This window comes from Sturnira hondurensis, unplaced genomic scaffold, assembly GCF_014824575.4.
Source record: "Sturnira hondurensis isolate 20B ecotype Veracruz unplaced genomic scaffold, ASM1482457v3 Scaffold0009516, whole genome shotgun sequence".
Lineage (NCBI taxonomy): Eukaryota > Metazoa > Chordata > Mammalia > Chiroptera > Phyllostomidae > Sturnira > Sturnira hondurensis.
Genome location: NW_028082147.1, coordinates 578279 through 590420, shown reverse-complemented (window position 1 = coordinate 590420; position 12142 = coordinate 578279). Strand labels below are relative to the sequence as shown.

At 43.5% G+C, this 12142-nt stretch overlaps 1 long non-coding RNA gene, 3 other non-coding genes and 1 pseudogene across 6 annotated transcripts; all 5 read right to left on the bottom strand.

The window, feature by feature from the left end:
• Positions 1–3992: 3992 nt before the first annotated feature.
• On the bottom strand, positions 3993–10208 carry LOC118994549 (uncharacterized). Of its 3 annotated transcripts, XR_005068078.1 has the most exons (6): positions 10099–10208; positions 9681–9801; positions 9035–9068; positions 7937–7971; positions 6608–6640; positions 3993–5732 (listed from the first exon to the last, which is right to left on the bottom strand). It is a non-coding gene; the product is annotated as an uncharacterized LOC118994549 (long non-coding RNA). The 3 variants fall into 3 exon arrangements; XR_005068076.1 differs by lacking the exon at positions 9681–9801 and having other exon boundaries at positions 10099–10195; XR_005068077.1 differs by lacking the exon at positions 10099–10208 and having other exon boundaries at positions 9681–10078.
• Positions 5768–5939, bottom strand: LOC118994581 (uncharacterized; annotated as a pseudogene).
• Positions 7032–7235, bottom strand: LOC118994597 (small nucleolar RNA SNORA73 family). Its single transcript, XR_005068104.1, has one exon. It is a non-coding gene; the product is annotated as a small nucleolar RNA SNORA73 family (small nucleolar RNA).
• LOC118994598 (small nucleolar RNA SNORA73 family) lies at positions 8134–8337 on the bottom strand. The gene has a single exon (XR_005068105.1). It is a non-coding gene; the product is annotated as a small nucleolar RNA SNORA73 family (small nucleolar RNA).
• On the bottom strand, positions 9223–9427 carry LOC118994599 (small nucleolar RNA SNORA73 family). The gene has a single exon (XR_005068106.1). It is a non-coding gene; the product is annotated as a small nucleolar RNA SNORA73 family (small nucleolar RNA).
• Positions 10209–12142: the final 1934 nt, after the last annotated feature.

Sequence of the window (12142 nt, the reverse complement as noted above, 5' to 3'; positions counted from 1 at the left end):
CGACAGGGCTGTCCATCCAGTCTGGTTCTGAGCTCTACGCTAAGTTTCAGACCTACATCCCTACCCAGATGACGCAGCACCCACGGATCTAGACCCCTCCCCATGCACCTTCATCCTTCCAACCAAAGTTAGGGTTCTCTGAGAAGCATAGATTCAAACCTTAACTTCTTTTCAGTTTCCTCTCTCCCTTTTCTTCGTCGTGTTTCCGTCTGCCCTTCTGGTTGGAAGCACCACCTTCCTGGCCTCACCTCCCACGTCTCATTTATTCCCCTTTATTTCATTCCACCATTTTCTCCAAGTTAGTCTCCCTAAGTCATGGATCTCTTGCCGTTTGAAAATCTTTGAGAGCCTAGAAATTTCTTTGGTGCTGTGCTTGCAGTATCAGGTGGCAAATGGTCCCCTTAGTCTCAGTACTCTGAAGGTACCTATTATTATTCCCACCTTCTCACCTTTATCTGGGCTGTTCTCCTACCAGGTGCCTTTCTTCCTACCTATTTTTTTTAAAGATTTTATTTAATTATCTTTAGAGGGGAAGGAGAGAGGGAGAGAAACATCAAAGTATGGTTGCCCTGGTAGTTAGCTTGCAAGGAACCGGCCTGCAACCCAGGCATGTGCCCTGACTGGGAATCAAACCATGATTGTCTGGTTCGCAGGCTCGGGCTCAATCCACTGAGCTACTCCAGCCAGGTTACCTAGTTGAATTCTTGACACATTTTAAGGTTCAATTCAGTTCCCATCTCCATGAAGACTTCCTTGACTCCACTTATCTTTTCCTTCTTTGAACCCAAACATCGATTTTTATCTTAAACATATATACAACTAATAACAGAGCTTCAAAATGCATGAAGTGAAAACTGACAGGACATCTAGAAGAAACAGACAAATCCACCCTATAGCTGGAAATTTCAATGCCCCATTCTCAATAATTGATAGAACATGTAGGCAGAAAAGCAGCAAGGGTGTAACAGACTTGAAACAACCAATCTGAACCCACTGACATTTACAGAGCACTTCACCTTTCTTCAAACAACTGTCGATTACATGTGCTTTCCAAGTACATGTGAAACATTTACCAAGATTGATCATATTCTGGGTGATATGATCAATCTGGGTCAGTAAACTCAAAAGGACTTAAGTCATACAAAACACATTCTTAAGATTATAATGGAATTAAAGTAGAAACCAATCACAGAAAGATCTTTGAAAAACTCCTAAATATTTAAAAACGAACATACTTCTAAGTAGCCCATAGATTAAAAAAAAGTCAAAACAGAATTTGAAAGTATGTAAATTGAATTAAAATGAAAACAACATACAGATTTATGGGATAGCATTAAAGTAGTATTTGGGGAAAGCTCACAGCACTAAATGCCTGTCAGAAAAAAGAAAGGTCTCAAATCAAGGACTTCAATTTCTACGTTAAGAAACTAGGGAAAAAAAGAAAACTAAACCCCAAGAAAACAGAAGGAAGAAAGTAATAAAGATCAAAGCTGACCTCAATGAACTACAACACAGAAAAATAACAGTCGACCAGCATTTGCTATGTGCCAGGCACATTATTAAGTACCGAGCTTACATACCTGGTCCTATGCCCTGAGGTTGCCCCAACTATTAGGTTAGATGGACATCAATGGAAAAATCATCACATCGAATGCTAATGATCACGATGGAATGCTCAAGGTGCCAGGTGTGAGGTAAAGAGAAAGTGCAGAGAGTTCAGGCTCCAGAGCAGGGGTGCCCAACCTCTGGGCTGTGGACCAGTGCCAGTGTGGGCCTGTTAGGAACCAGGGCACACAGCAGGAGGTGGGCTTGAAGGTAATGCATGCGCTTGAATCATCCTTAAACCACCCCCTACCCCCCCCCCCCCCCCCCCCGCTCCAGGTCTGTGGAAGAATTGTCTTCCATGAAACCAGTCCCTGGTGCCAAAATCACTGGGGACTGCTGCTCCAAGACTCCGACCTTGAAGTCCATTCTGTGTGGCCTTTGGCAAATACTTGAACTTTATCTTCCTTTTCTACAACACGAATTTAATAAAAGCTCCTGTGCCACACAGAGCTGTTACAAGGATTAAAGAATGCCCAGCACATGCAAGTACTCATCCAATGTCAGGTACTGTCATGAAGTGGGTTCCATCACAAGAAAAGACACGCAGGACAAAAAGGGGTGAAGGGAGACATGGCCAGGAAAGGGCTCTTGGTGCCCAGGGAACTGTGCTCATCTTCTGCAGTTTAGTACTTTCTGGAGTCAAGTAAACCTGGACACATCATAGGCTTCTAACTCATTAAACTGAGTTTTTATGGTATAGTGGTTACTACATCAGGTTAGGGCGAAAAAGTTCTGTGGTTTAAACTAGGTGGAAATGGGTTTTTTTGAGGTGTGATGATGTAAGTTAAATACAAATACTGTGGTCAATTGCCTTATTCATACTGTGCCACTTGCTGGCTGCATAACTTGGATCCTCCAACTTGTTTCCTCATCCGTAACACGGGCACAAAAGCACACCTGCTTTACAGAGGCACGTGGAGTATTAGATGAAATGCTGTGCATACGATCTTACCACACTGCCTTGTTCAATGCTAATGGTATATAATGATAAGGTTTTGGAGTTTGGTCCAAATCTGGTTTTACTGCTTACTTAGGTGATCCTGGGTAAGTTAATTACAATTCTCCCCCTTTACCTCTCCCAGAAAGGTAGGGGGGCTCTGAGTGATACAAGCCTGGCTTGGTAGGAAATGGTGATATTCAATCCACAAAATTGTGGATACTGTATCCTTAGTTGTTTGCTCCAGAAGTCAAAGAACGTTATTTGACATTGCACTTACTATGAGATTCTAAGTAAGCTTTTTACAAACATTAACTCATTTCTCTTTACAATCCAAGGCAGGTACTTTTAATCATCCCCATTCTATGGATGAGGAAAACAGGCAGAGAAAGATTAAATAGCTTGTCCAAGGTCACCTGGACGGGTGGAAGCACACCATGACCCAAACCTAGGCAGTGTGACTCCTAGTTTGGAATCAGTAACTTGCTGACATGTAGGATAAGGCCAGAAAAACCTGTTCAGCAAGTCTGAACAAGTATGTTCCAAGATAAAATTTAGCAGGTCGGGTGGAACCTAGACTACCAGCCGAGTTTTGCTTCAGCTATACTTGGACCTCAGGAAAGAAAAACGTGGATTTCCTGCCCAGCATTAGTTAGACTCGGTAAGAATTTGTACTAAACATAATCTTTCACTGGCTTAAATTAATATTCACTTTAGAGTTGTAGGGATTAACATTCAAATGCTTGTAACTCAAGTGACACTTTGTTTAGGCACACAACCTAGATATTTCAAGTTCTCCCAGTTTGTCCTCCATAATCATGGCTGTTAGGATATAGCTCCCACTCCTGAACCTTATTCTCCAGCCCTGAACACCAACTGTAAAATCCTCCCTTTGGGCTATGACCCACCACCCAGACCCGAAATCCACCCACTTCCCTTAAACCGGACCCCGATGGCTTCATGGCTGTTCTACCCCCACACACCAGGTCCCCCCAGCCCCACTAGGGTCGAGACTCTACCTTCCAGATGGTTCCCTGCCAGCCCCCATCCTGCAGGCCTATCACTCCCCCACAGTGCGAGCAGACTGTGCAAGGGTCTGACCAGGCTTCCATTGTGACCCATCCTCCCATCACTCACGGGCAGTTTTCTTCCAGGCTCAAGTGTTTGCCACTCAGACGCCAGCAACAGGTTTGACTGGTCTGACAGCTGTGACTACCACTTACACCCAATCTTCTAGTTGTCAAGCTGCCTGCACATCATGGGAAACTGAGGGTAAGGAGTGGTCTAACTATCTTCCCCATGGTCAAGTGCCAGTACCAAGTTAAACAAAAGAGCCACAGGACAGACAAGAGCTAAGGAGACTTGAGGCATTAACTGCTATACTATTACTTTCATGGGGTACTTTTGGCCGACGTCAATCACACATCCACACAAAAAACCGACACTAATATGCATAATGTATAGTTGCCTTTATTACAATTCGTAAGTACATTAAAAATGGAGCTTTAATAAAAACATCTAGGCTCTCACAGGCTTCTTTCTGTCCACCACTGCAAGTTAGAAAACCAACTTGAAGGGTTTAAAAAGACCAAGTATCAACTTTTTTCAATTTTTTACCTCAGGTATTTTGAAAAATTCTGAGGTGTCTAGGTCCACGGACCATACTGTTTTAATAAACCTCACACGAAAAGTGCATCCTGCAATTCCTTAAGAACCTTAAATGGGCCACCTGGCCACTGAAACGTTCTGTTAGTCTATTAGTTAATAAATGCCTGGAGCTACGCCCAAGGGTTTGCAGTTCTGCCCCCCTCTTCCCTTTATGCCAGAGGGCAGTTATTAAAATAACTTCCAAAAATAACGTCACTTTACAAACTTTCCCTCTCAAATAAAGGACTCAAAAAAATTGCCAGCTGCCAAAAATTAAGGTGAGGCTCCTCTTCTCTCCTGAATGAAAACAGAAAAAAATATTAGATGCATATTTATGAGGCCTGTCTAGAAAGTATCCAGCCATTCACTATGAAAAAACGTACTTTTTCTGAAGACACAAGAAATACAGTATATAGGACAATGACGCCTCAGTCTCCTTCAAAGTAGGACCCCTAGGACCTCAGTTAATCCAGCATCTCTTCCACTGTTCAAAACACTCTGCAAAATCCATTGTTGGAACTGCCATTAGCTGCCCCATCCCATTTTCCTGAATCTCATCAACAGTCTGAAATTTCTTCCCTTTCAAAGGTGATTTTAGTTTTGGGAAAAGCCAGAAGTTGCAGAGAAACAAATGCGGGATGTAGAAGGGCTGAGTTGATGGTTCCCCAAAAAACTCTGCACGAGTCTTAATGCATGAGCAGGCATGTTGTCATGAAGAAGCTGCCAACCACCGGTTGCCCAGAGTTGCGGCTGTTTCCATCATATTGCTGCTCTCAAAAAAGAACACTGAGGTAGTAATCCTTACCGTTTGCCCTGGAAGGGCAACTTGTTTCGTGATGGCTGACACCTCCCACTGGAAGGCTGGGCCTTTGTTTCTGGATCACAGACCTAGACCCACCATGCATCTCTGGTCACGACCTTCTTGAGGAAATCTGGTACGTTGGTAGTGGTTGGGGTCGAGCTGTTGCAATGCAGCACTGTGTTCCTTCTGCTCTTGTATGAATTATGCTACAAGACGTTTCATGCGAAGATCACGTGTCAAAATCTCAGACACGGTAGTTTTGGGAATCCCCAGATCAGCTCCTAGTTCCCGCACTGTCAGGTGCAGGTCTTTGCTGATGGCAGCGCGCACACGTTCGACATTCTCAGGTGTTCTGCTTGTCGCAGGCCTTCCAGAACGTGGGTCACTTTCAACAGACTCTCGACCATCTTTGAAGCGTTTGTGCCACACTTTTATTTGTGCTGCACTCATTGCATCGTCCCCAAAAGCCTTCTGAATCATTCGAATTGTTTCCGCTGAGGAATGTTCAAGCTTAACACAAAATTTGATGCAGATTCGTTGCTCTACTCGCTCAGTCATTTTGAATGTGATGGCCACAGAATGTAGATGCTCACTCAACAGCGTCTATGGCCCACAGACTAGTACAGTGAAGTCTTCATCGTTCACATATGGATTCCAGTCCACTCTCCCTGGCTGCCAGGTAGTATCGGTTCTCGTTACATTAATAATGACTGGACTTTTTCCGGACAGACCTTGTAGAATCTAAAATTTAAAAGAATTTTAAATCTTAGCATACTAAATGTTTCCTGCGTGGTTTGCCTCCTCAGTCACTGTCCTAAGGACTCTGAGAAGCTGTAGGAATATACAGGCGCAAACAACGCCCGGCTTTTCTCTCCAACGTTGTGGAAAGGGACTGTACATCACAGGGCAGAGCCCAGGGAGAGTGACCTCCCGGGGTATCCACATTGGTCACGTAATCTAATTCACAGACCACTGTGCTAGAGGTTAATTTCATCTAGACCACAGCAACCTCCCAGAGATAACTTCCTTATTAATCACAAAGTGGAGTTAAGACAATACTACTGCTAACCAGCATTACCCCTCAATACCTTCAAAAAAGATTTTCATTAAAAAAAGTTTCTTCTTTTCACACTACACATGGAGGTGTGGGGAGGCCTGCTGGTTTAGTAGCTCATTGCAATCAACTCCAAACCAGTCATTACTATGGACTACTTCATGGTTTACCTACTTCATCACTGTTATTCAGTTCATTGTTGGAGAATACAGGTGGACATGCCTGGTGACAACTCCGGCACCAGGAGGGGCTGTGCATGAGACCAAACCCCCCTCTGCTGTGGATGGACTCGGAGGGGCGGGCACATCAAATGACTCACGTTGTCAGTTTGGATGTGACTCGTCAGGTCAATCCAAGCTATCACAATTTTTCCATTTGCTAAGTATAAATTTCCCCTCTGTCAAATGAGAGTTAACATGCAAATCTTAGCAGTTTTACTGGGGGGGGGGCAGCATCTCCCCAAAACGGGAACATAGAACTTAAACATCAGTGCCTGTCTAGACACATTAACCAGCAAAAGCACCTTGCTGAAAAGCCAGAATCAATTCACAGACTTACTTACCCCAATCAACTTAACTGGAATCTCGATGGAAGGCTGCAAAACAAGGTAGTAGAGAACTTAATTTTCATTCATTTGAACCTAACAGCTACTGTGTTGGTTGTTGTCATTTAAAAAAAAAATTAACTTTTTTAGTTTTTAAGATTTATTTTTAGAGAGGGAAAGAGAAAGAAACAAAACATCCATGACTGAGAGTTACAACACTGATCAGTTGCCTCTGGTTCACACCCAACTGGAGGACTGGGCCCACAACCCTGCATGTGCTCTGAGTGGGTATTGAACCAGCGACCTTTTGGTTCTCAGGCCAGCACTCAGTCCACTGAGCCACACCAGCCAGGGCTAAAATGAGGCAATCTTAAGGGAGAAGAGGCCAGTGCCTAAAGCCAGGTTCTGAATATTTAAAAAACAGCTGAAGGCTGCTCTCTAGAGATGTTTCCTGCATGGTTTGTCTCCTCAGTCATTGTCCAAAGGACTCTGAGAAGCCGTAGGAATATGCAGGCGCAGACTCAAGGCCCGGCTTTCTCTCCAACGTTGTGGAAAGGGACTGTACATCACAGGGCAGAGCCCTATGCTCCCCTACGCCACCTGGACAGAGCCCAGGGAGAGCGACCTCCCGGGGTATCCACGTTGGTTATATAATCTAATTCACAGGCCACTGTGCCAGAAGTTAATTTCAACCCGACTACAACTTCCCAGGGATACCCACACTGCCCGATTAATCACAAACTGGAGTAAGGCAATACCACTGAACAGCATTACCCCTCAAAACCTTTGAAAGAGATGTCCATTAAAAACAAAACAAACACAAACACCTTTCTTCTTCACCTCACTACACATGTAGGTGTGGGGAGACCTGCTGGTTTAGCAGCTCATTGTAATCAATTCCAAACCAGTCATTACTATGGACTACTTCATGGTTTACCTACTTCGTCACTGTTATTCAGTTCACTGGAGAATGCAGGTGCACATGCCGGTGACAACTCCGGCACCAGGAGGAGGGGCTGTGCAGGAGACCAAACCCCCCTCTGCTGTGGATGGACTCGGAGGGGCGGGCACATCAAATGACCCACGTTGTCAGTTTGGATGTGACTCGTCAGGTCAATCCAAGCTGTAATTTTTTCACTTGCTAAGTAGAAATTTCTCTTTTATTAAATGAGTTAACATGACAATCTCAGCAGTTTTACTGGGGGGAGAAAAAGGACATCTCCCCAAAACATTATTATACCTCTAAACTACATCAACATGCCCACAAAAATGTAGCATTTTATCTGGATACATGAACTCGAAACAGCACCTCCATGAAAAGCCAAATCTAATTCATAAATTACTTACCTCAAAATCAAAGTATTTGGAATCTTGACCAAAGGCTGCAATACAAGGTAGATAAAGAACTTATATTTTTATTCCTTCACACTGAACAGGTATTACATTGGCTGCTATTATTTTTAAGAAATTCGACAAACTTAAAGGAGCTAAATGACTCTGACTAAAGTTAGGTATTGCACACTGGCTGAAAACTACTGCTCCAGAAATGTTTCCTGCATGGTTTGTCTCCTCAGTCATTGTCCAAAGGACTCTGAGAAGCCGTAGGAATATGCAGGCGCAGACTCAAGGCCCGGCTTTCTCTCCAACGTTGTGGAAAGGGACTGTACATCACAGGGCAGAGCCCTATGCTCCCCTACGCCACCTGGACAGAGCCCGGGGAGAGCGACCTCCTGGGGTATCCACGTTGGTTACATAATCTAATTCACAGACCACTGTGCCAGAAGTTAATTTCATCCATGCCACAACTTCCCAGGGATACCCACATTACCTGATTAATCACAAACTGGAGTAAGACAGTACTGCTGAACAGCATTACCCCTCAAAACCTTTGAAGGAGATGTCCATAAAAAAAGTTTCCTCTTCCTCTCATATTACATATATATAGGTATGGGGAGGCCTGCTGGTTTAGTAGCTCATTGAAACCAATTCCAAACCAGTCATTACTATGGACTACTTCATGGTTTACCTACTTCATCACTGTTATTCAAGTCATTGCTGGAGAATGCAGGTGCACATGCCCCGCGACAACTCAAGGACCAGGAGGACACCAGGAGGAGGGGCTGTGCAGGAGACCAAACCCTCATCCGCTGTGGATGGACTGGGGGGGGGGGGGGCGTGCACATCAAATGACTCACGTGTCAGCTTGGATGTGACTGGTCAGGTCATCTAAGCTATCACAATTTTTTTCATTTGCTAAGTAGAAATTTCCTCTCAAATAAGAGTTAATGTGAAAATCTTAGCAGTTTTGCTGGGGGGGGGATCCCAAAACATGAACATACATATAAGCCATCGACAACATACCTACAAAAACTAGCACTATCTGGATGCATTAGCCAGCAACAGCACCTTCATGAAAAGCCAAATTCAATTCATAAATGTACTCACCCCAAATCAAGGTATTTGGAATCTTGATCAAAGGCTGCAAAACAAGGTAGGTAAAGAGCTTATTCTCATCCATTCACAGTTAACAGCTATTGTGTTGGCTGTCATTTTTTCAAATTTGACAATCTAAGGAGATCAGTGCCCCAAAGTAAAGCTAGGTACTGCACACCGGTTGAAAACTGCTGCTCTAGAGATGTTTCCTGCATGGTTTGTCTCCTCAGTCATTGTCCAAAGGACTCTGAGAAGCCGTAGGAATATGCAGGCGCAGACTCAAGGCCCGGCTTTCTCTCCAACGTTGTGGAAAGGGACTGTACATCACAGGGCAGAGCCCTATGCTCCCCTACGCCACCTGGACAGAGCCCGGGGAGAGCGACCTCCCCGGGGTATCCACGTTGGTTACGTAATCTAATTCAGACTATTGTGCTAAGCATTAATTTCATGCAGACCGCAGCGACTTCCCAGGGATATCCAGTTTGTGGGGCATCCTGAACTCCCCAAAGGCAACAAAATTCGACTTAAAGACTGACTAGCAGTCTTGTCAGTCAAGCAACACAAACACGCCTGGAAGCTACAACATGTGATTAGCGTGCTGCTCAAGAAATGGTAAATGCAGAGCTGTTTAGGCAGCAATCTGAGGCCCTGAAATTACCGCTATATGACAAAGTTGGCGGAAGAAACGAGAGCCTTCCGTTTCGAAATCAGTCCTCAAACGTGATGGGGGTCGGCAACAAAATGGCCTGCGTGCAAGTCCACAGAGGATAACAACGCGACTGCGAGGAGACAGGGTAATAATCGAAAGACCTGGTGAGGGTGAGGTGAAGCTGCGTTTTCAGCGTCTCGAACAATAGAGTGGCAGGTCGGCGCTCGCGCCCGGTGGTTACGGCCATTACCCGCGGAACGCGAGACCTCAACGGCCCACACCCGACCAGTCCCATTGCACGAGTTAACAGCCGTTAACGCAGCACTAAAGGAAACCCTTCTAAACAGTATCGTAGCCACAAGAAAGATTGGTTGGCAAGTCCAGGCTACTGGACCTGGAGGTGAAACTAGGCAGATAAAACACTCACCGAATACCACCGAAGCTGAACAAAATTCTTCCCCGAAAAGACCGAGCGTGCCAAGTCACCCTTATTTATACCTTTTGGAGCGAGCGGATATGCTTATTGCGCCTGCGCCGCGCCAGGCGTAGTTAGGTAAATTCGCTAAGGATGCTAGGAATCTGCTGCCGGTTAAGCCCCACCCCTTCCCGGCCCAGAGGATTCTCGCGACAGGAGAGTCTTCCTCGCGACTTTGCTAGGGAACGTAAATTACAGCAACTGAGTTAATTACGTAGGCTGCTAGGTACTGTTTAATAGCGGACTTACTCCTCTACACTTAGTTCACCCAATGTGGAGAATGGGCCGCTGAAGTAACTCGCCAAAAATAACTTTGGCGTAAGAAGTAAGAAAAATAGACAAAGACATCTAGAGAAATGCGGAAAGTCTAAAAAGGGATTTGAATCTGCCTTGTTACACATGAAGTAAACGTTTGATAAATCCGTAGGTAAATAAGACGAGCGCTCCTGTGCGAATTGACTAAAATTAAAAGCCTGTTATGCACAATGTCAATGTACAATACTGTTGAACTATACACGTACGGATGGTTGAAATGGTCAAATTTATGTTAAGTGTATTTTAACACACACACCCCTAATATAAAGAATTAGGCAAAATAAAGATTTCTTAAGATACGTATTACAAATGTGATACAATGTTACAAATGTGACACAATTTTGAATGTGGTGTTAGATGAATAAATGTTAGATAAATTGACAGCTATTACAGCTGGACTATGAGTAGAAAAATTTATGATATTCTATAAGAGTTTGTGCTTAGTGTTTTACCTACATTATTTACTATCACAGCACTTCTAAAACAATGGCATTTTTACCCAGATTGTAAGATGCAAACAGGTCCCGGGGCAATGGCTCTCAAAGTGTAGTTGGCAGCCCTTGGGGTCCCCAAGATTCTTTTGGGTGTCCGTGAGGTCAAAACTCTCATAATAATACTTTCTTTGCCCTTTCCACTGTTTTGACTCTGCACTCATGTAAAATGAAATCGTGGGTAAATTTGCTGGTACCTCAGTGTATCTCCAGATCCTGTAACCAAACTGTACTTGTAATGTTTTTTTCATCATCATAAATTTATTTTTTCTAAAAGTCACATTCATCTAGGAATGTCCTTGAAGAATAATCATTAATTTTATTCTTGACTTTTGAGTATCCAACTTTTTAATTTTCTGAGTGACAAAGTGAGAAATATATATAAAGCACTTTTGCTGCATACCAAGGTACAGTGGTTACCCCCCCCCAAAAAGAACTTATGTGATTGCATTATGAGCTGAAATAGCCACATTTTTTTCATAGAAAATCATTTTACTTGACGGAACAGCTGACATCTTTACCAACTGTATATCTGTGTGAGACTGGATTTTCTTTATTCACTTAAACCAAAACAACACATAGTAACAGACTGGGTGCAGAAGTGGATATGAAAATTGAGCTGTCTTCTATTAAACCAGACATCTAAGAGATTTTCAAAAAATTAATGTATAAAACACTGCCACTCTTTTCACTATTTTGGGAAAATAGACATTTTTCACAAAAACGTATTAGTAATATGTAATGTGTTATTTTGAAAGGTATTGTAAATATTTTTGAAATGTCTGGTTTTAGTGTAGTATCAGTAGATATCATCCACAGATACGAAAATTCTTTGGGGTTCTGAATACTTTGTAAAGTTCTTAAGGGGACTGCAAAACCAAAATGTTTGAGAACGAGTAGTTTAGAGGAAGAAAGGCAAATAATTCTGCTACTTCTCTGGTGCTATTACCAGCATTCAGTTATGTTTCAAATACTCACTCAGCATTTACTTAGGGGATATGACTTATTTATTGGACCTGCCACATCAAGGATTCTAGATGAAATACCTCTTTCTATCCTTGAGAACTCACGGTAGGGAAATAGTCACGACAACGAAACACACTCCTACTCGGTGTGTGCTATCTGGCCTGAATACAGTATCCTGAGAATGTAGACAACAGAGCAACTGACCAATATGCTAAAGGCAAAGG